Source organism: Hyperolius riggenbachi, chromosome 11, assembly GCF_040937935.1.
Source record: "Hyperolius riggenbachi isolate aHypRig1 chromosome 11, aHypRig1.pri, whole genome shotgun sequence".
Classification (NCBI taxonomy): domain Eukaryota; kingdom Metazoa; phylum Chordata; class Amphibia; order Anura; family Hyperoliidae; genus Hyperolius; species Hyperolius riggenbachi.
Genome location: NC_090656.1, coordinates 68336748 through 68355145, shown reverse-complemented (window position 1 = coordinate 68355145; position 18398 = coordinate 68336748). Strand labels below are relative to the sequence as shown.

Here is an 18398-nt window from a genome sequence, read left to right as displayed (position 1 = left end):
TTACCATGCATCATATCAGCCATCCAGTCTGCCCTGGAGAGGAGGAATCAGGTGCAGAATCTGGTATTAAGATACAGGCTGCAGGGAAGGCAATGGGGAGACAGAAGCAGCAGCAGCAGCTGTATGTAGCAGAGTGACACTAGTGCAGTACTGAAGTGCTCATGCTGTTCCCTGCTCCAGTCTGAGGCTCCTCTCACCTCTGATGTTCCTCCCTGTCCCACCTACACATTCCAGCTCTTCCTCTCACAGACGGCAGAACATTAATTACATGCAGACTCTGCTGATGACATAGCTCTGCCTCCTCCCTCCCTAGCTGTCCAGCCTGCAGGGACGTTTGGGCACATTACTGTGTATCCCACTATGCACCCTGCAGTACAGTTTCTACTACTGAGGTATTGGGGAGTATTGGGCAGAGCATGCAAAGCTCTGGCTTTTTATGATGTGTATTTTGTTTATGTGAATGTAAATTGTTAGCTGGTGGAGCTACACCATAATTCCCTCTGCCCTCTCGCCCAGCAGTGGTTGTCATGTTGCCTCCAGTTTACCCCACCCTCCCTGATCCACATGTTAAAATATTGGAGTACCCTTAACTGAGACACCTGAAAAATGAATGAAGCCCATGGTGGGCTAGATAACTGCATATTGAGTGTGCTGCTTGTTGTCGGGGTACCCTGTCCCTCCCCAGTGTCACTGCATGACAGAACTGTGCAGGTGCAGTAGTTATGAACTGTGCGAACACAGCAAAAGCAAGTGCTTGTTCATGGGTGCTTTCTTTCACTGCACAGATGCAGTCTGAAATTCATGCCTGCGCAGTTCATAATCACTGTGTGCCGCTCTGAGGAACTTCCCGGCAGTCCGTCCCTGTTCATGGCTCTGACTGAAATGAGAGAGTGTGCAGTCCAGCATGGCTGTGTACTGCACCTGCAACTGGGAGCGTTCTGGCAATGCATACTTCAGAAGCTTCACTGAACACTTCTGACAGTGACTGTTGTGCACAGGCGGGTGGGAGAGCTCACATACAGGGAGAGTGGAGTGGACAGAGCATTCTACACTCACTCACCTTCACTTAGAGCCATGAATGGGAAGGGGGGGGGGGGGGGTTAAACAGTGCCAGGGACGTGAGCCCTTCAAAACAGAGGGACCTTTTAGTATTTGCACTCCAGGACACACATTGGCAAAGGAGGGGCTACAGTGCACTTTGGTATAGTTCAAGTGGTGTCCTTAACTCCTTTTTGGCCAATGTATATACTGTCAGCTATCATGATGTGCATGATATCCTCTTGATCTGTGGGGGACAAGTTGTCTGCAATATGCATTTAATTTGTCAGGGACCGCCTGCAACTCGTACAGAATGTTGCTGCCAGATTACTCACAAACCAGCCTCACCACTGTCACATTACACCGTTTCATCACTGCACTGGCTACCTGTAAAATGGAGAGTACTCAATTTAAACATTTAAATCCTTACACAATTTGGGCCCTGTATGCATGAAGGCCTTGCTGAAACTGTTCCACACTCCTCATAAACTCAGATCAGCAGGTTCCATAAACTTGATCATTCCCAGAGTGCACCTCAAAACCTTTGGAGCAAGAGCTTTCTGCCATACTGTCCCTACCCTTTGGAACTCCCTACCACACCCAGTAAAGACAGCCCTCTCCCTGGAGCTATTCAAATCCAGACTGAAAAGCCACATGTTTTTCCTGGCATTTGCATACTTATAGAATTCTTTGTCTGTACCACAATTTGCCAATCATTGAATTACTGGTCTGAGCCATACTTATGTGCTTTGAGAGAAAAGTGCTTTACAAATGTTATTTTGTTGTTGTTGTTGTAGTTATCTGCATTTGATCCGTGAGGGACATGTTATCTGCATTTCATGTGTGTGTGTGCGAGCATGTATGTATTGGGGGGGCGCCATAGATTGTCACCCAACGGGCAGGCGGGGGGGGGGGGGGGGCACAGGTTTTCTTGCCTGGAGTGACAAAAACGCTAGAAGCGCCCCTGGCTTTCTGTATCCTTCCCCTAAACCATGATGGTGAAAAATCTTTGCCTTCAGGTCATGTGAGAGTTGTTTTGAAACCCCATGTTGCTGCTCTTCTGAGAAAATTGAGAGAGGGAAAACTTATAATTGACCACCTTAAATACTCTTTCTCATAATTGGATTCACCTGTGTAAGTAGGTCAGGGGTCATTGAGCTTACCAAGCCAATTTGAGTTCCAATAATTAGTTCTAGAGGTTTTGAAATAAATAAAATGACAACAGTGCCCCCATTTTTGCACCTGCCTAATTTTCCCCGGGACTTTTGGCGTCTATCCCACTCATCCATGCCCCCCTCCAGGTGTTAGACCCCTTGAAACATATTTTCCATCACTTTTCTGGCTAGCATAAGTGTTTCTAGTTTTCAAAGTTCGCCTCCCCATTGAAGTCTATTGCGGTTCGCAGAAGTTTGCGCGAACCCGAACTTTTGCAGAAGTTCGCGAACCGAAAATCGGAGGTTCGGGCCATCTCTACTCGCAACATCACTCTCCATGTCCCTTCTCTCTCTTGTCATCTTGGTCTTCTAATACCTTTCTGGCACATTCTAAACTTGCTGGAATCACTCAGTCTTGCCTTTGACAGTCAAGAAAACCAGCTGTTTCTTTTAAGTCTCACAAAATATAAAACCTTCCAGGTACTTGGGAGTCATTCTATTCATTAAGAGAAGATCAGTGAGAGTTTCCGAGAGGTGCTAAGATACAGATGTGATAATGAGCAGATCTTTTCTTCTTTTTTTATTTAGAATTAGCTGTCCTGTAAATGCCTCTTCTCTGATAAATGTGATGGTACCTGCTGCTGGGACACCTGAGAGGTGACATCACTTATGAGCCTGATTGTAGTGAGCTAATGAAGAGCTAATGAATCCACCACTCACCAGGGTATTACACTAATGTTGCTGTGCTAAAAATGTATAATGGCTTGGCTTTTTAACAAGCAGGGAATCTCTCCGTTTTCATACCCTTGCATAGAACTTTCTACAACAACCTCACAGGATGCTCATTGTAAAATCATTTTCAAAGACTACAAAGTTATAAAGGGAAATTCCACTTTTGTTGAGAAAATGCAGACGATTCTGTTTATCTCTGTATATACGGGTATGTAGGGTGATCAAAGAACACCCTGGAAAGAAAAACACAGAGACAACAGGAGCCCGATGGGGCAGTAAGTCACATCAATAAGTGAGATAGGTAGAGTAATAATGCGATAATCCAAACATTTGTATAGCGCTTTGCTCCTGTTTGACTCAAAGCGTTCAAGAGCTGCAGCTATTAAGGGCGCGTTCAAGAGGCCACCTTGCAGTGTTAGGGAGTCTTGCTCAAGGCCTTCTTACTGAACAGGTACTGACACTAGCCCAGATTCAGTAACAATGGTACTCACAAAGGAAGGTTGCAGGTGGGCAATTATCCACTGAAGGCAGGTGGAGATGCACAAACCCGACTCCAGACAGGCTGGATGGGGTCACTCTCTTAGTACAAAAGCTTCAAAATGGTAGTAGACGTGGTGACAACTCACCTGACCAAGTAGAATACCCCTCCCAAAGGAGGGTGGGTAACCTAAAGAGGAGGAGAGCTTTGAGTAATTGACTACAAACTTTGAATATGCACTTGGTGAAAGTTTGTAGTCTCTTACAATAAATGGGTCTTCAGTAAGGCAAGCCACCTCATTTTTTTCATTTTAGCTGTTTTTAATGCAGTTTTATCATACCTTGGGCCCCTCTTCTCCCTCTTTGGCTATCATTCATGAACAGGCTGTCGGTAAAGAGAATAAGTGCGGGAAAACACCGCTGGAAGATTTTTAGACTTCTGGGTGGGCATTCATAAAAAAGTATCCATGTGCGGAAGCAGTGCGGAGATTCCCCGAACTAGGCTGGCGGCAGGCAGGCGGTAGGCTTGTGGAGACACGGAAGCTGCCGAGTTGATACATTTCTCCGTGTTCCGCTCTGCTGCAGCTGCCTGGGAGGTCTGTGTGTCTCCATTCACGTACATTGGTATCGCCACATCAGAGGGAGCGGAACTTCCCGACCTCACACCGCTTGCGGTGATCTTTATGAATGAACATTTTGCTACATTTGTACCGATAATCACCGCACAAGGTGGTGATTTATCACTCTGCTCGGTAGTGTCATTTTTCCATGAGGAAAGAGGCTTTATGAATGCTGACTTTGCTAAGTGGTCGGTAAAGTCAGCTGTTTTAAGCATTTCCGCATGTGGAAATGCTTTATGAATGATAGCCATTGTATCTCTGTATATGATTAACAGGAACATTATATTTATATTTTTATTAGCTTACTTACTTTTCTTGGGTGTATAAAACATACCCATTCTGCAGTGTTCCTAATAGACACTAGCAAAGGGGAGTGTCAGAGTTTGCCGCCAATCAGAAAATGAGCAGCAATGGCTCCTGCTTTGTGCTGATGATTATTTGTTTGGTGAAGTGGGAGTTTATTAGCAATCTGTAGTGCAAGCAAAGTACTACTGCCATGGTAACCAAAGTCTGTTTTAGAAATGTTTAGCTGGTTGCAAATAATTAACAGTAGAATGATTAATGGGTGTGTCTGTCTGCAGATTGACCTGCATTACTTCCTATTCGGCACCTGTAGCAGAAACCCCCTGATAGAAATTTCCAAAGAATCAATGGTGTGCCCAGATCCACACCCTTGGTAAGGTCAAGATCTCTTCAATACTCCCAAATAACCGTATCAGAAGAATCCTGAATACTGCTGACACTTAGGTTTCTGCATTCAATTAGCTATTCACCCGTAACTTGTTGTCAGCCAATAACATCCACATTTAAAGGGAACCAGAGATGAATGATTCACACAAAATAAACATATCAGTCATGACAGTCGATAGCTTGTAAAGAATAAATGCTCTACCTGATAATTTTGCCACTCTGGTGTGCCTTTTTGAGTGTTTTTTTATCCATTATTGCTCCAGGAAAAATCCAATATGGCCACCGGCTCATATCCCTTCTGCTTCCAGTTTATGAGCTGTTCTGGATGCGCTGTCTAAGCTCTATGAAACTATAGTCAAGCAGGGCTGCTGCTGCAGGCTTTCATCTGTGTGCTTTCAACTTTATTATTCTGGTTTATGCTGTGTGGCTTCCTGTAGGAAGTGTCTCTCATAGAAATGAAACTGCAGACAGTAGATAATAATGATGACTGGCTGCACAGTGCACACAGATCACACAGCCACACTTGTCTGTTTCAGAGTTTCTTTCTGCAGGAGCAGCCCCTCCCATGCCATCAGCTCTGAGTATGCAAAGCAGGAAAGCTGAGCCAGGAGGGGGCGGCTTTGGCTTGGAAAGACTCCACAGAAGACTGACTCAGCTTTAATGATTCCAGGTCAAACCTAGACTGAATGCTCAGTCGGGGATTCTTATCACAGCTGATAACAGACAGATTAAGCAGAGAAGAATGAAACTAAAAGCAGGGTAGGTGTTTACTGTCATGTTCCCACTGATAAATGTAATAAAGTACATGAGGGTGCTTTGTCTCTGGTTCTTAATAAAAGTGCTGGAAACCATTGAAATGCAGATATGGACAGATAAAAATGGACAACAACAAGCAAAAACTCATACAAAACAGACAGAAACTGACAGAAACTGACACCAATGCAAGCAAGTCCACACTGAAGGACTGAGGGACATTTTGTCAGACAATATAATTACTTTATGAACGCAATGCAATTATATTGTAATGGTACGTTCACATCAACACGTTAGCAGTGTGTTGCAACAAAATCCACCATGGCCATAATGTGATGCATTCAGTGCAGCACTGCATAAAGTGCACATAGTTGCAGTGAAACATAATTTGTATGTAATGTAAGCTTTACTGTAGGTCTCCCCTCATTTGCTTTGGAGGATAGCCTTTATGAAATTCACAATCTGATCTCAAATTAACCTGAACTGGGATACGTAAGGGTGCCTGCTAGTATTAATGTTATACCATACTTTCTGGTTGAACTTGATGGGCGAATATCTTTTTGCAACCCACCAAACTATGTAACTATGAACATTGCAATTCATTTAGTTGAACTAAGTTGAAACAAAAAGATCGCCACCAACAACAAAAAAATAATTAGTAGACACCTGTACAGTCATGCTGTAGTGTGTTCACAAGGAATCCTTTTATACAATGACAATCTGGCATATGTATGGAGCTTCTGCCCATGAGTGTCATTTGGGGCAATTAAAATGCAGCCAGATGATAGTTTGTAACACCTTGTGTGTCATGTCAGCGCTTCACACATGGGGGCATTACCAACATGTTGTGTCTGCTCTTTGCCTCCTTTGGCTTTGGCTGCCCTTAGATGGGGGGGGGGGGGGTTCGACTGTTCACTGCTGACATTATTAATAAAACTGTCTAAGCTTTGAACATTGTTATCATTTAAAGAACACCTGTAAAGAAGAAAACTGCCCCTAGGGCATACTTACCTTGGGAGGGGTAGCTTCTGGATCCTCAGGAGGCTTTCTCTGTACTTTCCAGTCTAGGCAATGCAGCACTGTGGCAGCCCCCGAATGGCACACAGGAATATTTACAATCTGAGCTCCTGTGCAGACTCAGTACCAGCTTCCCTTTGGACTCCGGGGGAAATGGCCGATCCCGATTGGGTCCACTCTACTGCACAGACGACTTGCATCTGCACAGCAGAGTGGACCTGATCGTGCTTGGCTATTTCCATCAGAGCCCGAGAGGAAGCTGTAGCTTCTACTCTGCTTGCTCGCACTGCAGACAAGCTTGTTGGCAGATTTTCGGGAGCTGCCAGTGCTGAATGCCCAGGGCTGAAAAGGATGGGAGAAACCTTATTAGGATGCAGAGTTTTCTCCCTCCTGAGGTACCCCTAGGAGGGGGTAAGTTTATAGTTACCTTCCTTTTAAGCAGTATTTAGTTTCTTATGCAAATATATTTTTTTTATTGACAAGTATTTCTGAATTTCGAGTCATGTGATTTGCCTAAAATTTTCATTTTTAAACCAATCACAAAACTCAGAATTCATAAATACTATGTTCATTACCACGGTAATCCGATTTCCGAGGAAAACATTCTGCTTTATCGGATTGCTCCAATGCTTCCGAGTTCTGTGACTGGGCTAAAATTTCTGAGTTGCAGTAATACAGCTTCCCGACACATTGCTGTTTTGCTAAATCTGATTTCCAATCTCCGATAACAGCTGCAGAAAACTGATTTTTGATTGGAAAATCAGAAATAATTCAGCTGGAAACCATCCCTAAACCTGAAAGGCTGAGTGGGAATGGTACTTCCCTACTTGCAAATCTTCTGATTGCCCAACCTGCGTTCAGTATAGTGTGAGTACCTATTTCTTTGATTACTACTACAGGTAGTCCTCGGTTAACAAACAAGATAGGGACTGTAAGCTCGTTCTTAACCTGAATCCGTCCTTAACTCAAGACAGTGTCACCGCGAGCGCCAGATTGCGGTGATTTAAATGTTTTTAAGTACCTTTTACAGTGATCTAAAGACACCATGTGTATGTGGGAAGGTGAGCAGATACATACCGCACACCTCCCGTGTCCTGGCGTCACCCTCTGCCTCTGAAAAACCCCTCCGTATCATTAAACAGATCCGTGCTCTCTGACTCGGATACTGTACTGCGCTGCGCATGCACAGTATGCCAGGTCACCTCCTGGCCTGCGTCAGAGGGTGCACATCTGTTTAATGATACTGAGGTGTTTTTCAGAGGCAGAGAATGAAGCCAGGACACGGGAGGTGTGCGGTATGTATCTGCTCACCTCCCCACACACACATGGCGTCCTTAGATCAATGTAAAGGTACTTAAAAACATTTAGGTCACCGCAATCAGGCGCTCGCGGTGACATCATCAACAGGGCGGAGCGTTCGTAAAGCGCGCGTACGTAACCCAAGGCGACACCAGATACTACACCAAGCTTCTGATAATGCTCTCTGTGTCAGATACAGGAGGCTGAACACATTGTTCAGGAATATCGCACTGAATGTCTGTCCTTCTTATACAGTCATATTCCCCTAAACAGAGGTAATTATTTCAGTGATCCCTGCAGGCTGTGGTTGCAAACAGAAGACCCAGGGATCTCTTGCCCAGCATCAAACACTTGGAAAGTGTATCGGTAAAGATAAAATATTAATGTCAAAGAGGAAAGACATTTTTCATTTGCCGTATGTGGCAAGGCTCTCAACAGTACATTTTAATAATATCTCATTTCCTTCTTCTTTTGCTTTCAAAACATCATTTCATCATAGTAAAGCAGGCAGTGATACAAATATTTGTTATGTTATTGTTGTTATTGTTCTATAACCTTTTGGAAATTTACCAGTCCATAGGAAATTGATGTCTACAGCGGGGTAAAAGGCCTTTTTACGGGTTACGGTAGCATCCACCCCTCAGTACAGGATGATGCATTGTGGCGGACTCCCGAGTTTCCCCGGCATCCAATAATTAAGCTTCATTATCCCACAATATATCACAATGCTGGAACATGCCTCGTCTTAGGTCAGCTTGTAAATTGATGGAATATGCAGAAGGCTAGCACAGTAAACTCCGCTTACTTCACACTGTGTAAACCAGTTCCGACAGGAGATCTGCCGTTAATATTTTATAAGTAAAATATTTTCTCCACGTGCGGAACACTTTTTTTTCCCTCCTTGATGGATAAAGGTGTTAAATGATGTCACTGAGGAACATGGACTATTTCCCATTGCAGCAGGCTATGCAAACAGTCTGCAATCCGCTATAAAATATTAATAAGCCATCTTCCAGCCCTGCCAGTTGAAAGAGAGTAATAAGCTTTGCCTATGTTTTTGCTTTTTAGATGTATTTAATCAGAGGAAAAGTATTGTCATAATAGGAACTGTACACCAAGGTCCTCTGTTTTCGGCAACCCACGGGACCACTTGGCAGCACTGCAGCGTTGGCAGCTTTGCAAAAGGGACGAACGACTGTAAATAGATGCTTAAGATCAGTTCATCTGCAATTTGTTTTTTAGTTGGGGAAGAAAATCATGGTTAATCTGCCAGCTGATACAGCATTAAAAGATACAAATAACTGGAGGGCAAACAATACTAATTGAAAGTGTTGGTGTACCTACTAACACGTACATGTGTCTAACATGTATTAAAGGAACACTATCGGAAAACAATTTTACAATTTTAAAATACACGAAAACACATAAATGAAAGTACATTTCTCCCAGACTAAAATGCGCTATACATTACTTTTCTCCAATGTCGCTGTCACTTACTGTCGGTAGTAGAAATCTGACATAACTGACAGGTTTTGAACTAGCCCATTTCCTCATGGGGATTCTCAGGGTTTACTTTATTTTTAAAAGCACTCAGTGAACAGAGTTGCTCAGTCCTACTGTCAAAATAGTGTGTAAACAGGTGGAGGGGCTGTATCTTTGTATAGATCCTTTTCAGGGAGTGATTTTGTAAATAATAAATTAAATATTGAGAATCCCTCATGAAGGGATGGACTACTCAAAAACCTGGCAGCTCCATGAGATTTTTACTATCTACTGTAAGTAACAGCAACATAGGAGAAAAGTAATTTATATTTTATTTTACTCTGGAAGAAGCATACTTCTTATTTGTGTTTACATATATTTTACATTTTACAATTTTTCGAGATAGTGGTCCTTGAAGGTGAATTAATGAGGTCGTGATCAACAGTGCAATATGGCAGCATTATTGCTTTTAGCCTTATTTGAAGTTAATGGCAAGTGATTTAATATGTAAAATATAGGCTGTTACTCTGTGCCTGCATTAATAGCAGCGGCGTATCTAGAGGGGTGCAGGCAATGCTCATGCCATGGGCGCCACAGCAGTGTGGGTGCCATTTCTGCCCCCTCATGCTCCATCACCATACTGAGGAATTCCACTTGTTACTTGGGGGGGCTAAATCTAGCAACTTATACTGCAGGGCTACTTATACGGAGGAGGGGGGACACCTCTGGCTACCTATACTGGGATGGACACCTCTGGATATCCATACTGGAGGGAAACCTCCAGTATTGATATGAGGTGCAATTTCAGTGTTTGCCATAGGCGCTATATTATCTAGATATGCCCCTGATTAATAGTAAATGGGCTACTGTACTGGGATGGGTTAAGGCTGGGCTGAATTACAGCTACATGGCACAGTAGTAGCAGTAGAGTATTGTACCTAACTGACACTGAATCTAATAGTGATAAGCTTTCAAAATACCCAACACATTTATAACTACATACCTGCAGACACATGGGAATCCACAGGGCAGGTACGTCAAATTCTTGTCCGCAAGGGCCGAGGTTTTCACAGCTCAAATTAATTGATGGGACTGAATCATTAAAGGAGTGGTTCACCTTAAATACTGGCATGGATATGGCCCACGAGGACTGACGTTTAACACTTGCGCCATAGGGACTTGTTAAAGTGATTGTAGCGGGAATTGCATGTCAATAAACTGCTGCAAAACTCTGGTGATTCCCCAGTATTTTGTTGGCTCAGGTGTACAGCCAAACCACTTCCAAACCCCACCATGCCACCTCCTTCCTGTGACATGCTTCTTCCCACTATTGAAACATTTCTTTCATGTTGTCCACACCCCTTCCTGCCTTACTGGGCAAGTCATAGTCTGCTTTCAGAACTATTACAGAAGTCAAGATGCTGTCAGGTAAATAAGATGAAAGAGCTTAGTAGTCATGCAGTTACGCAGCCTAGGGATGGTCAGAAATGCCAATTTCCATTTCTGCCAAAAATCTGCATTCTGCCATTGCCAATTACAGCTACCAATTCCGCTTTCTGCTAACGATTTCCACATTTCCGCCTACTTTAACATTGATTTTCTCAAAAACTACAAGGTCTTTTTGAAATATTTTTTTCCTCTTGTTCCCACTTGTCTGCTTAACATTCTCTGAACATTTGGTGGTTCTAGCACCTATGGGGGCTTTGCTATTAACCTCTAGAGTCAGTGTCATACCGCATAGCGGTTCCAATGCAGATTTTTGTGGTAATTTCTGCCGACTTTAACATAAATTTTCTCAAAAACTATAAAGTCTTTTTGAAATATTTTTTTTTTTGTTTCCATTTTTCTGCTTAACATTGCCTGAAAATTTGGTGTTTTTAGCTCTTATGGAGGCTTTGCTATTAACCTCCAAAGTCGGCATAATACCGCATATCAGTAATGCAAATTTTCTGCATTTTACATTACAGTCAACAGCGGCCAACTTTGGTGGTTAATAGCACAGCCCCCGTAGGTTCTACAAACCCCAAATTGTCAAGGTATGTTAAGCAGAAAAGTGGAAACAAAAGGAAAAATATATTTCAAAAACACCTTGTAGTTTTTGAGAAAATTGATGTTAAAATCGGCAGAAATTACAGCGAAAATCCGCATTGGAACCCCTATGCGGTATGATGCCGACTTTAGAGGTTATTAGCAAATCCCCCATAGGTGCTAGAAACATCACATTTTCAGGGAATCTCAAGAAGAAAAGTAGAAACAAGAATGATAAAAAAATGTTTTCAAAAAGACCTTGTCGTTTTTGAGAAAATTGATGTTAAACTCGGCAAAAATTTCTACGGAAATCCGCCTACCCCACTTCCATTACCGATTTCTGAATTTTGTTGCGGAAATGCAATTTCCGATTGAAAATTCGGAAATTTCATTTCCCCGGAATCCGAACGAGCATCCCTATGCAGCACCATTGTAGTTTGGAAGAAATCCGTCAGCCAGCACTGCTGAGGTAGTAAGCCTGCATAGAATGCAAATGCCAGTCTTACTGTACCACTAGATAGGTATATGGTCTCCTACTATGGTGATTCTTTAAAATAGAACTTTGGAATTGGGATGTGCTAGATTAAATCATGCCTCTAAATATAATAGTAATAATTCTTTAAAAACAGTTTCCCTTATTTATATTTTGCAATATGTTTTTGGTATATATTGCTGAAACCATGTTTCTGCCAATGTGTATCATAGAATGAGACTGGTTTCATGCCAGAAACCATCGTTAGCGATGTGGTGCGTCACAGCCAAAGCACCACATTGTACCGTCAAAAGCAGGCCTTCTTAGAACACCGCAATATCGCGGCAAAATCATCACTTCCATCGCGTTGTGCTGTAATGTTGCAGTATGAAAGTCTCCATAGACTTTCATTTCACAGTGGTGGGATGTGGTAAAAATACTGCACCGCCTCAGATTGTAAAAGGGTTCTCAGGCTTTCAGAAGGTTTTTACTGTGTTCCCTGCTCCTGCTGTGTTAATAATGATGAGAATTTTTTTTAAGGCAATAGTTTTGGGTACTATTATACTTAAAGGACAATCCAGGTGACATGTGACATGATGAGATAGACATGTGTATGTACAGTGTCAAACTCACAAATGATTATGTTGTGTTCCTTTTTTTTTCTTTTTTCTGCCTGAAAGAGTTAAACATCAGGTATGCAAGTGACCATTTCTGTCTGGGTTAGGTTATAGAATAACCCTGACTGATAAGCAATTACAGCTATAAAACACTTTCTTGTCAATAAATGGCTTCTGAGAGCAGGAAAGAGATAAAAAGGGTCAATGGTTCATAGATTTGAGCTCTGCATACTTCAATGCACGTGTCATTGAGCAGAGACAGCGAAACAGGAAAAGCTGAAAACTAGATTAAAATATAAAATAAAACTGCAGGATATCTAAAGAAGTCATATTTTGGAGAAGGATAGATACAATTGTTTCTCATCAGTTTATTTTCACCTCGGATGTCCTTTAAGTGTACATATTCTATTTGCTTCACTCATTCAGACTGGAGACAAGTAGGTTAGCCACTGCCAGCTGGCTTAGGAAAATAAAAATAAAAAAATATAGCTAATAATGTTTGAAGGATAAAATGCTTTTAAAAGGAAATATCATAGATGTTACTCCTCTTTAATGTTTGGCCAATATCTTTTCATGGAGTTTCTTTTATTCCGCAGTTCGGACTTCTATTTAGTTTAAACCAGACTTAAGGTGTAAAAATGATTTCCATGCTGTCAGCACAGTCCATGGAAGTTATAAGAGCGTAACATGAATACATGTTTAAAACCTGACCTTTCTGTGCCAGAAAATATAGGTTTTATTGTATAGCCATGTCTCCCCCTGAAAAACTGCCATGGCAGTTTTTAACATTTGCAAAAGCTGCTAAAAGGAGGGTGGAAGGTAGCTCTTAGTTCAGGCCAGTTATGTTTTGTGCTGCTGAGCTAGTCAAACAAAGCGAGGAAGGGAGAAGACAGTATTCACGGTGACAGATGCAGAATGGTGCAATTGAATACCGGAGCTGACACAGTGCTTCCTTCCTGCTTAATACAAAAATCACCTGTTGCTGCAATGGATAAAAAAGGGTTAACAGTTATAGTAAATGCCACTCTGACTATTGAGTGACTATTTTTCACTTTGGAACTTATACTTACACTAGGTTCACTTTAATACATATACAGTAATATAAATGTGTTTTAGTTAGAAATGTACAGTGTACATTCAAATCCATACTTTTGCGATGCATATATGTAAAAAGCACTTTACTGGCTCCTGTATCCTCTCTTCTTAGGGCTCATTCACACTAGTTAGTTGAGTTGTAATGCATTAACCCCTTCAGCCCTCAGTCGTTTTCACTTTATGCATCCGAGCAATGTTCACCTCCCATTGATTAGCCTATAACTTTATCACTACTTATCACAATGAACTGATCTATATCTTGTTTTTTCCACCACCAATTAGGCTTTCTTTGGGTGGTACATGTTGCTAAGATCTACCTTACTGTAAATGCATTTTAACAGTAAGAATAAGAAAAAAAACTGAAAAAATGCATTATTTCTCAGTTTTTCGGCCATTATAGTTTTAAAATAATACATGCCTCCATAATTAAAACCCACATATTGTATTTGCCCGTTTGTCCCGGTTATTACACCATCTAAATTATGTCCCTATCACAATGTATGGCAACAATATTTTATTTGGAAATAAAAGTGCATTTTTTTCCGGTTTGCATTCATCACTATTTACAAGCTCATAATAAAATAAAAAAATAAAAAAAATAAAATAAATATTTCGTAGGACGTAGGAGGCAGAAAAAGCAAGGCTTCCGAGAGAAGCTGTTGCTTTTTCTGCGGGGGATAGGAATCAGTGATCGGACACCATGGCCCGATTAATTGATTCCTGGGCTAATGATCCATGGTCGGGAGCGCACGTGCACCTGCGTGATCGGCCACGGGAGCACACATGGCCTACTGGACGTAACTCTACATCCAGGAGGACAAAGTGGTTAAAATGGATGGATAAATTAAATTAATGAATGGGTTATTGTTCATATCATGCATTTCATGAGTTTTAACTCCCGACGAGTTGAAAGGTACTGGCCGGGCCGAGGCAGAGGGAGTAGCGTAGGAAGGGGAGCACAACTCACTTAGCTAGCATTCCCCTATTGTGTTTGAAACAGGGAGAAATAAGAATAGGGGATACATGGCAGTGACTGCAAGATAGATAACTAGAGATTAAGGTGTTGGGGGGGGGGGGGGGGGTTGGGGGCCCTAGAGCGAATCGTATTCTAAGATCAATCAGTGTGTGACAAATAAGGTGGGAGGGACGGAGGGGCGCACTTTGATGTCTCAGCCTTGGATGCTGAAGGACCTTGTCCCGGCTCTGGGCACTGCACAGCAACTCACTGTTGTAGTTTGAATGATAAAATGAAAGTCTCTGGATTTTCATGTTCCCTTTTAAAACGCACACTATATGCATTGAGTCAAAACTCACTGAAACTCTCATAGTGTGAATGAGCCCTTGTTGAGATGACATCACAATTTGACTGGTCAGAAAGCTGTTCAGCCTCCTCCCTCTATTCCATCATCCCCCCCCCCCCCCCCCATCATCACCCCCATGAGACAGTCAGTAAGGAGATGTGCTGGGGCAGCAGCCAGTTTTCCTTGTGAGAACAGATCACCTGACCTCCCATCTATTTCCTGTGCTAGTGGGAAATTAACCTCATGTGGTCAGCAGCACTGCAGCTACAGCAGAGCCTCATAATTTCACATAGTTTATAAGGAGGCTGTACTATATATTCCCATAGAGAATGGTAACACAGACTGCAATAGTAAATCGGCATTAGATCTACTCCTTATCCAATTTATTAAACAGAAAAACAAAAATAGTTGAGCATAGAGCTTAGTCTCAAGAAGTAAAAGACTGCAAAGTAAAATAAATAATGTCATACTGTAAATTGTTTGTGTAGAGCAGCAGCGGCAGAAAATACAGCCTTGAATTAAAATAACTCTAAAATGTATTTTCTCATTCACTTGAAGAATAATGTGCAAGTAAGTAGATAATTTTATCTGTGGACATCTACAACTGGAACACATCAGTGATAACACAGTAACTTGTTCAAGATAAAGAGATATATTGCGGGGGAAAATAACTGACTCTGAAAAGAGTTTATGATTTGCGTGCCGGCAATACTCACACATAAACACAAGTTACTGCTCGATAATACCAGCTATGTATCCCGCTTTTGTTATACACAACAATGTGAGCAGCCAGCACACGGCTATGCTGGAGTTTTATCGATGACGTTAGGATATCATTTGGCAGGGAAAGTGAAATGGCATTCTTCTGGGCTGAGCAAAATAAGCCATATGGTTGATGTAAATATTTATAGAAACGTAAATTAATATTTAACATTGCTCGTTATGGTTGAATATTTGATGACATTTTCTGCTGATGAAATGCTAAATGTGACCCTGTACCGAGGGGAAACTAATTAAACTAGGCCCATCCCCATATAGCACACTGAGTGTACTTATAGACAGTGCCATCTGTGCCCTCATCAGAGCTATAAAATTAAGGGGAGCAGTGCCTGCAGTTTCAGTGGGGCCCAGATCTGTGAGAGGCCCCAACTTAGTAAACTTTCTTCCTCCAATAGATAAGCCCTGTTTCCAGAGCTGGTTGTTATTGTGGTGGTACTTGATATAGTTTGGGGAAATGATGGTGTCTGCACTGTTATATGACCTTTGGCAGATGGTTAAGAGGGCTTTGGGGTCAACAAATCAGTTGCAGGGAAGTGGTGGGAACGTTTTTAGGTTTTGCTGAGGGAGGGCCATGACTTGAAGTTATGTGTCTGGTTCTTCTTGCTAGCAGTGACATAGAAACAGCAGTAGAGGTTGTTACCACACCAGGTCCCCTGAGCCTGAGAGACCCACATGGGCCCTCCTCTAGCCAATGCATTAGTTCTTAATTTATTATTGTTGCTGTAGTCTTAAACAGAAACCGTGACCAAAAATGTAACTTTACTATCGGTAGCTGATACGCCATTTTCCATGAGAAATCTTTTCCTTTTCTCAAACGGATCATCAGGAGGCTCTGTGTGGTGAAACTCCTCCCACAGGAAACTGTGAGGACCATGGTCATGGCAGTTTCCTGTCTGTGCACCTTGTTGCATTGTGGGAAAAAGCTGTTTACAGCAGTTTCCAACTGCCAAAAAAGCAAACAGCATCTCCTTCCAGTGACATCACCTGCCAGCAGTAAAAATGTCACCATGTGATAAATGTCAGAATGTAAATAAAGGAGAGGAAAGCTTCTTCAATAGGCAAACACTGACTAAATCATTTATACATAATTATTGTACAAATGAAGCACTTTTTTTATTACATTATTTTAACTGGTGTTCCTCTTTATTGTTTGAATAGTCATAATCATTAATAATCATTCCTGCTCCTCTGTTTGTACCTTTCTCTTTCTCACAACTCTTTGAAAAAAAACTGTTTTGGATTATATGTATACTTTAAAACAATGTTGAAGGCACCAAGGTATAACAATATTATTTATTCCAAAACTTACTAAGCATAAACAATCTAGCAGCATACATCACCCATCCAGGCAACAGAGAAAAGTGTAGATCAACTTTGATTTTACACTAGTTTCCTTGACCATAACAATGCTTCTGGGTGAGGAAAGGCTTTCCCCTCCTGGGAGTGTTGTGGTCTGTTTAAAAGCAAACATGTCATTAGGTTTTTACTTACCTTGTGAAAGACACCTGCCTTCAGTGGTTTGGAACAGTTACAGCAATTTTGTAGGAGTCATTTGGGGTCCCCAAAATCTCTGTTAGCAGGCATGTGATCCCCCCATTCCTGTTAGTAGTGTTGATGTAGACTCTGTCACAAACAAAAGGAAAAGAAGGAAAGGTAACCCTGATGCACACAGCACAAACCAAAAGGAAAAAAGATGATGAGTGATGAGTCATTACTGATGAAACTTGTTGGGGATAGTTATAAAGCAGAACTGAGAGCCTGGAGATCCACGTGCAGAGACTGGGGAGGTGTTAGTGTACTGGAGGTGCAGGTCGTGAGTGTGCCCATCTGCCAACAGGAATGGCTTACAGAGCCAATCAGTGCCCAGCATACGAGGGGGGGGGGGGGGGGGGGCGCTTTTTAAACACTCTATGCAAGTTTTTATTTACAAAAGTGCGAGTGCACACTTTGAGTCTAAATTGCTGGACTATTCTAGGTGCTGAATCTGAGGAGGAGGGTGTCGATGTGTGAAGAGTAAGTGTTATTGGTGACTTTCATTACTGAGCCAGTGAGGTGGGGGTGGCCCTAAGTGTCCCAATGCTTGAACAGACCTGCTAATAGGTTTTGGTATCCAGTGAATCCAATTTTATTGGGTGTGAGGGGGGTTGCTATCCCTTTCCTACTGACTGAAAATTGTGACATCTATCCAGAAGATTGTGTTCATCATAAAGGTCTTAGGGATGTATATGGAAAGAGCTTACAGTATGTGCCTGTTCTCTGTTATTCTCTATGGTTGTGCAGCCTCACCTTTTAATGTAAAAATGTACATGTTCCTGATGAAATCTCCATGACATCAAATCTTAATCTTTACCCCTTAACCTCCTTGCCGGTTATCCCGAACACAGTTCGGGGTAACCTGTGCAGGAGGATTTCTCAGGCCCCGCTGGGCTGATTTGCATAATTTTTTTCCCTACACGCAGCTAGCACTTTGCTAGCTGTGTGTAGTACGCGATCGCCGCCGCTCGCTGTCGATTCGCCGCTACCCGCCGCCCCGCCCCGGACCCCTGCGCAGCCTGGCCAATCAGTGCCAGGCAGTGCTAAGGGGCGGATCGAGATTCCCTCTGACGTCACGACGTCCATGACGTCGGTGACGTCATCCCGCCCGGTCGCCATGGCGACCGGGGAAGCCCTGCAGGAAATGCCGTTCTCAACGGGATTTCCTGCATACTCTGATCGCCGAAGGCGATCGGAGTGGGTGGGGGGATGTCGCCGCTCAGCGGCTATCATGTAGCGAGCCCTGGGCTCGCTACATGATTTTAAAAAAAATAAATTAAAAAAAAGTGCGGCGCTGCCTCCTTGCCGGA

General features: G+C 42.5%; 1 protein-coding gene across 1 annotated transcript in view; it reads left to right on the top strand.

The window, feature by feature from the left end:
* CDH8 (cadherin 8) overlaps positions 1-18398 on the top strand; it is a 635562-nt gene that overhangs the window by 330856 nt on the left and 286308 nt on the right. The gene's annotated exons all lie outside the window — the stretch shown is intronic.